At 45.7% G+C, this 7,869-nt stretch overlaps 1 protein-coding gene across 1 annotated transcript in view; it reads left to right on the top strand.

The window, feature by feature from the left end:
- Window positions 1–7,869, top strand: part of LOC108789124 (dimethylaniline monooxygenase [N-oxide-forming] 3-like) — a 34,437-nt gene that overhangs the window by 16,773 nt on the left and 9,795 nt on the right. The window lies entirely within an intron of this gene.

Genomic DNA, 7,869 nt, shown 5'->3' with positions numbered 1-7,869 from the left:
GTTCCGCCCTGGCCCTGGTGAGACCCTACAGAGCCCTGGTTTAACCAGGGCTCTGTGGGGTCTCATCAGGGCACTAAGGGGGTCTCATCAGGGCACTAAAGGGTCTCATCAGGGCTATGTGGGGTCTTACCAGGGCTCTGAAGGGTCTAACCAGGCTGTTGAGACCCCACAGAGCACCGGTGAGACCCTACGGAGCCCTGGTGCTGGTGAGACCCTATCTCGCCCTGGTGAGACCAGACAGAGCCCTGGTGAGACCCCACAGAGCCCTGGTGAGGCCCTGGTGCTGGTGAGAACCCACAGAGCCCTGTTTTAAACAGGGCTCTAAGGGGTCTCACCAGGGCCCTAAAAGGGGTCTAACCAGGCTGGTGAGACCCCACATAGCCCTGGTGAGACCCCATCTCGCCCTGGTGAGACCAGACGGAGCCCTGGTGAGACCCCACAGAGCCCTGGTTTAACCAGGGCACTGTGGGGTTTCACCAGGGATCTGAGGGGTCTAACCAGGGTGGCGAGAGCCTACAATGCCCTGCCGAGACCCTGGTTTAACCCCAGAACCATGTTGGGACCCTACCCTGGTGGGCTCTTTGGGATTTGACCAGGGCTCTGTGGGGTCTAACCAAGCTGATTAAATCAGGGCTTTGTAGGGTCTCCCCACGGCTCTGTGGGGTTTCGCCAAGACTGGTGAGACCCCCACAGAGCCCTGCTGAGACCCCCACAAGGCCCTAGTTTAACCAGGGCTCTTTGGGGTCTCACCAGGGCACTGAGGGGTCTAACCAGACTGGTGAAACCACACAGAGCCCTAATTTATTCAGGGCTCTGTGGGGTCTCACCAGGGCTCTGCGGGGTCTCACCAGCCTGGTTAAACCCCACAGAGCCCTGGTAAGACCCCACAGGCCTGAGTGGGGCCTCATGTTTAGGTTTTGCCTAAGGCCTCGCAAACTCTAGAGCCGCCTCTGCAGAGATATAGATCCCTTTTATGGGGTGTGTGTATATACACTATTTTACCTTGTTGTCTTTCCACTGTTGTACTCTTCTGTGCAGGCTTTCCCTGATTGCTGTATCTCACCCAGATGCCTTGGCTTTTTGCTGTGAAATGTTTGCATGTTCTCCCTGTGCTTGCCTGGTTTTTCTTCAGGTACTCCAGTTTCCTCCCACACTCCAAAGACATAATTGCAGGTTAATTGGCTCCTGTCTAAATTGCCCCTTGTATGTATGCATGTGAGATGAGGAACCTTAGATTGTAAGCTCCGTTAAGGGCAGGGACTGATGTTATGGTGCACTATGTAAACGCTATGTAAATTGTCGGCACTACATAAATACCAATCATAAATAAGTAAATGTCCATCACTCTCTGAGAACAGGCTGCTGCGATGGCATGTATGAAGGGGGTTTCTAGCATTGGAACCAACACTACTGATAAGCCACAAACAGCCATCCTATTAAATGCAGCCCGTCAATGGTCAGCCACTGTTATTGTTAGCCTCAAAAAACATCATGGATGCAGAGCACTTAGAGCCTGCTGCTTTTACAATCATGTTGCCAGTGTGGAGGTAATTTGACATGCAGTGTGAGAATCTGAGGGCTTTTTCCTAGGAATATTGCAGAGGACCAAAGCTCTGAAAAAAGATTAAATGAGGTGGGAACACAAGTGATGCCCATCTGGAAAGAAAAACCTGATAGCAAAGAAATGTGCATCAGTGATAGATTCTACTGGGAGAAATAGTAATTTTTATGTGCAGAAACAGCAGGATAGAGCACCACAAGACTTTATTGAGATTAGCACATTAAAGCAGAAGAAAAGTCTTGACTGTTTGCTTAGTTCTAAGTGATCAATCTTAGACTATAAGGGGGCTATTCACAAAGCTGCTGAAGGCAGCCGAGTGAATAACGCAGCCGAAGTGGAGTGAGCCGAACGCTGTTTGGCTATTCACTTCCGGCTTGTAGGGCTGATTTCACCCATACATCGGCTGCCTTCTGCTGTACTTCGGTCAGCCGAACATGCTCTGCATGTTCGGCTGAGCCGAAGTGCAGAAGGACTCCAACTCAGATGATCCAACATCGGCTGCCGTTCGCCCTGATTCTCGTAGAGGCCGAATGGCATTCTGCTCGTCTATTCTGCTCGGTACCTCTGTTGTACGGCGCAGAATAGAAAATCAGTGAAAAGAGTTTTTAAAAAAAAGGTTGAAAAAATATTTTAAAAATATAAACAAGTAGTAAAAGTAAAAAGTAAACAAAGATATTTGGGGGGAAAAAACAGAAAAAAAAACAATTGGGCGGAGCTAGCAGTGATGTCACGGCCGGCTCCGGCCAGTTGTTATTGTTTAATGACAGTTCAGCGTCCCCAGGTCATTTGCTGGGCTCCACCCAGCTGTCATTTCCAGAGCTTACGGCCGGCCTTCGGCAGACCGTTCGCCCCGCTTCGGCTGTCATTTCGGCTCCGTTAGCCAAAGCATATGCCTTTGGCATATTGTGAATAGCCTGTAAAGCAGCCCTTCGGTTCGAGTGATCCGAAGGGCACCAGGGGCCAAAGAAAGCCGAAGGATCAGCCTAAGCTATGGCTGGATACTTTGTCTCCTTCGTGAATAACCCTGAAGCATTTTGTAAATGCTTTGTTATAAGGGCCTTAGGATTAAGTGGGGTCCCACGAAATGTGCAAGGCTTTTCTTCTGCTGTAATGTGCTGAGTTCAGTAAAGCCTCCCAGTGCTCTACCTTGGTTGTGGGCTATTATTTCTGCACATATTTAACATACAGTTCACCAAGGCTGGAGGGCCTGTGAGCAGGAGAGAAAGTGGTTGCTGGCCAGTCCCCTGGCAGCAACAGCAATGTAATGTGTCATTTGTTTGCAATTAGATCTACAGTATCTACAGCTTATATTAATTGACTTACATTTATGGCAAGCTGTGTAATATTAAAAAAAATCATAAACGCAATCATTTGTTACATATTTGCTGAAGAATGTGTAGGAATGAAAATAATGTAACATTCATGAAGAGAAAGAACTAGAATATTATAAAGTCACAGATTAGATACGGCTTTGAAAATAAATGGTGAGAGAATTTTCAGATGATTTGCCATAACCGTAAATAGTCTGTTTAAATGAATAAAGTCTTTGTGTAATGTTTCTGTTTAAAAATGCTGAACGTTTAACTGGGGTCAGTTATTTGTTTAGCCACAATGATTAGATTTATTGAACTGAAGATGTATGTTACTGATATGGCAAACCCAGGGACAAAATGTTTTTATATCATCTTCCCCACCAGCACTAGTACTGAGAAAAATAAACACATTTTCTTTAAAAATGACATTTTAAGTAGTGTAATGCTTACTTTAATCTATGTCCTCTACTTCCTGTTTTTGGCAGCATGGTGTGACATTCCCTTGTAGTATGGAGTGGCAATGGTGCATAGATCAATGCTGGCTATCCATAGAAGGGAGCTGCGCTGATCCCGCTGGTGGACTTTTGAAGCAGGCATAAGAGACTGGGCCACAGGCTCCTTTTAGAATAGTACTACAAACTGGCACAGTTGTGTGGTTCAGATCCAAAACACCTCTTGAGGCCCTCAATGTTGTTGAATAAGGATGAGTAAATGTGTCTAAGTGAATTCTGAAAACTGAACCGTACTGAAGTATATGGGGGATGACAATCCATGATAATCAATTCTGATCATTAACTAATAGTCAAGTTGTTTTGCCAAAAAAGAAAAATTAGGAGCTGGTTACTGCCATGTGGGACATTAATGCATGAAAAAATTAGATAAAAATGACATACAGGGGGGGGAGTGTCCCCCTGTAAACGTGAGCTTTAAGGATAAATCTTTAAATTATGTGCTTTACTAAAGGAGATACTTTTATGCAATATATAATGCTACCAAACAGTAGGATTTTCACAGACAGCGTCAGTGACAGCATATTCTGGCATCATATATTTTGGACATGAAATGGATTTTCTATCTCTTACTTCTAGCTTGGCTTAACCACGAGGAGCAGTATGTTAAATCCCCTTCATGCCCAAGCTATTTTTTTAGTTTTTAGTGCTGTGATAGTTTGACAAATACCTGGTCATGCAATAGCGCACCCAAATTAATTCAATATAATTTTTTTGAGACAGATAAAGCTTTCTTTTGGTGGTATTTAATAACTGGGATTTCAAATTTTTTTACTATAGAAAGGAACATTTTTTTAAAACACTGCTTCCATAAATCATACCAAGTAAAATGCAAGGACAGCATAAAACCCATAAAATGTCTACTTTTTGGAAAGTAATATAAGTAGGAAGTAAGGAATTGTGGGCCCATTTTTTAACAAAATGAAGAAATAAGCAGTATTGAGAGGGTTAAAACATAGAGCTTGATAATGGTGCACTAGATACCTTTAATGTGCAGGTCATACACAGAGGGAGGAGGAGGTGAAGGGGTAAATGTACAAGTCACAAACAGAGGGAGGAAGGAGATTAGGGGATTAATGTATAGATGTGCAGGATAAAGAAGGTCCTCATATACAGGTCAGAAACAGAATGGAGATGACATATAGTGTAGAGGGGTGGATGACACTGTTTCTGGTGTTGGACAACACTGGTAATAATTTACACTGGGCGCTGGTTGCAATCAGGAAGCTTTATATCCTCTCACTCTGATTGGTCTATGAAAGGAGAAAAAGAGTCAGCAGCTAACCACAGTCATTGTTTACATTATGTGATTCTGAGTTTGGTCAGTGGGCAGTGCAATCACAGCATTGTGCACTTAAAAATAAAAAAAGACATTTAAAAACAGCCTCCCACCCTGGAGAGTGTGCTATCCATCCATTTATGTACAATGAGAAGACAGCAAGTAGTTAAATACAGCAGCAACACCCCAGTCTGATTCATTACAACTTGATATAAAGGTGTTTTACTTAGTTTCGGTCAGACACTTGATTTTTTATTCCACGGTAACAGTTTTGAATTTAAAGGTGGAAGTAGCGGCCACAACACATCTATAATACCTATAGGAAAGCTTACTCTTAAAGGAGAACTATGGGGTCAGTGTTTTTCCCCATAGTCCTCCTTAGGGTAACGGGAGGACACAAACTAGCATCCTCCCGTTACCCTAAGCTCAGTATACTGCGAGCTACAGCTCGCGGTATACTGAGACGCCGCAGCCGGAGCGGACCCCGACGTAGATGACGGGATCCGCCCAGCTGCGTGAGTGACAGCTGGCTGCCTATCTAGAGGCAGAGCCAGCTGTACCCGCCCCCTCCCCTATCCGTTCCGCCAGTCAGCGCTGGCAGATCGGAATCCAGCCCTCCTCCTGTCACGGCAGAGAGCCGTGACAGGATCGAGAGGTGAGCGAACCTGGTATGTGTTCGCTCACCTCCCGATCTACTGAGCCGACCTGTGACAGTCTCATTGTCACAGGTCGGCTAGAACTATGAGGTGAGTGGAAATCACTCACCTCATAGTTCTCCTTTAAAAAAATAAAGCTAAAGCCCTCAACATTGTATAAATTGGCAATGGCACAACAGTTTAATAGTATAGTTAAAATGTACTGTTACCTAGTTATATAGTCTGAGAGACAATATCCACATATTGTCACTTATCTTAGGGGAGCCTGAGATGTCAAGGGCAGCTTTTCTTGCTGCTCCAGTTTAAGAACCCTGGAGAGTGGAACAGGTGTGCAAGGCCAAGGAGTTGCACAAGTGCCGTAAGATTGCGTTTCCTCTGGAGCTGCTGGAATCCGTGGTGCAGACGTTCCCCAGGCAAAAACTAGATGAGGACATGAAAGCAAGGTCCAGAACAAGCCGGTCAGAAACGATCAGGCAAGGAGGTACCAAGACATCAGGTGAAGACGGAGTCAAAAACAGGCCGGGTCAATAACTTGCGGGCTTGTCTGAACAAGCCCTAAGGACAATTTTCATTATGTTGCAAGGTTTTCAAGAGGTCTTTGTGTAACAAAGCCCTGATTTATAATATTTAGCAGAGAGAACCAGTGGAAAAAAACCCAAACAAATAGAACTTGAAGCCGGGGTCATATGGGTCTGTGATAGCTCAAAACAATTGAGCAATATTATAACCACACATGGCTATCACGGGTCTCTGTGACTCATGTAGCAAGATATGTTCCCTTGAACTTCAGATAAAAGCCCCATTTATTCACTCTAATGTCAGGTTGAGTTCTACTTCCTACAGTATAAATTTATAGAAATATAGTGAAAGCTAGCCTGATTTTTTTTAGATATTTATATATTAATACATTTTGCAAATAAGGTTTTCTTTAGAAAGTTAAACAAACATGGACAAAGCTTTATGGCAAAGTTTGTGTTGGGAGTGATTCTCCCACTGCTATGCCTGTTGCAGCCTTCCAGCATCTCCTGGTGGTAGCTTGCTGCCACTGCACCTTTGACAGACTATGTTGTCAGCTGTGGGCCGAATTAGCCTGGCCGCATGCCGCCGAGCTTTAAGATTGGCTAGTGGCACTTTATTTAACCTCTTAGTGACACAGCTTCAGAAACTGTTTTCGCTTCTGGGGACCATTTTTGCTATGTGTTTGATTAATCATAACTTCCATCTTTCACATGCTTTGCACCTACACATAATATATACCGTTTTTTAAAGGACAAAATGGGGTTTAAGTTGATGTGACATATGCATATAGAAATTCTTATTTTTTTCTATAAAATACAAAACAATATAAGAAAAATGGGAAAAACATTTTTTTCACAGTTTTGGCAATAATAATGTGTGTAGCTAACAGAAAGTAATTCTTAATAAATTCTTATATTTGTCCTGATTGATAGGGTATATGATTTGTCTGATATTTCAGTTTATTTTGGGAGTTAGAGGCTCGTGGTGCAAGCAGCAGCCTGGCAGAGTAGGAAAGGAAGGGGGATGAGCGTGCGAACCATCCCCCCCCCCTTCCCCACACCATACCAACACACATGCCCTCAACATGGGAAGGATGCTTTGCCGGGGGGGACCACCTGGAAAAGCGCCTAGTCCCATGTCAATGAGGACAAGGGTCTCTGTTACCTGAATGTGTCAGTGGTGTAATGCAGAGTACAGAAGTCAGAGGTGCAACACAGAGCACAGCAGTGTGACGCAGAGGGCAGCGCTGTGACGCAAGGTGAGGTCAGCGGTGTGACGCAGAGGTCAGCAGTGTGATCTACAGTGCAGTGGTCAGGGTGTGATGCAGAGTGCAGAGGACAGCGGTGTGACCTACAGTGCAGAGGCCAGCGGTGGGGTGGAGGTTCTAGTCTCAGGTGACGCCTCCAGTCCAGCATGATGCCCAGCTGCCTCCTTGTGTCCTCACTTCAGGACCTGCTCTTTCTCTGTCAATGGTAGCCCTGCAGTCTTATTCCTAGCCTATGGCAGCTGAAGTGGACGGAGGAAGTTGCAGGTGGCCACCGAGGGGCCGACTATTTAGCGGGCTTTCAGAAAGGCAGCCGGTGTTCTGTCAAACTCCAACTCCTCAAGATCTCCAACGACCCCCAACGACATTTAGAAATGCCGTGGGTGGCCCACATGCAGTACAGCCTTCTCGGCCAATCCTCTTACTTCTAAGTAAGTCAGGTAGTTGGAGATCTTAGAAGTTGGAACTTTTCTCCTCCTGATTAAGGATGGGCTCGGGCGTGTTCGCAGCTCCATGTGCCGAGCCCGCCAGGAAGCTGACAGCGCCAATCATAGGTAGTGAGACCTTTTCCTGGTCCGCAGCTGCAGAGATCGGGAAATGTCTCAGTGCCTGTGATTGGCGCTGCCGGCTTCGCGGCGGGCCCGGCACGTGGAGCTGCGAACACGCCGGAGCCCATCCTTACTCCTGCAGGGTCTGTGGTGGGCTCTGTGGGGTCTCAGGTGGGCTGTGAAGGATCTCTGGTGGTCTCTGCAGGGTCTCAGGGTGCTA

This window comes from Nanorana parkeri, unplaced genomic scaffold, assembly GCF_000935625.1.
Source record: "Nanorana parkeri isolate BGI_ZX_2015 unplaced genomic scaffold, ASM93562v1 scaffold378, whole genome shotgun sequence".
NCBI lineage: Eukaryota > Metazoa > Chordata > Amphibia > Anura > Dicroglossidae > Nanorana > Nanorana parkeri.
The sequence above is the reverse complement of the archived record's forward strand: the minus strand, read 5'-3'. Positions and strand labels throughout refer to the sequence as shown.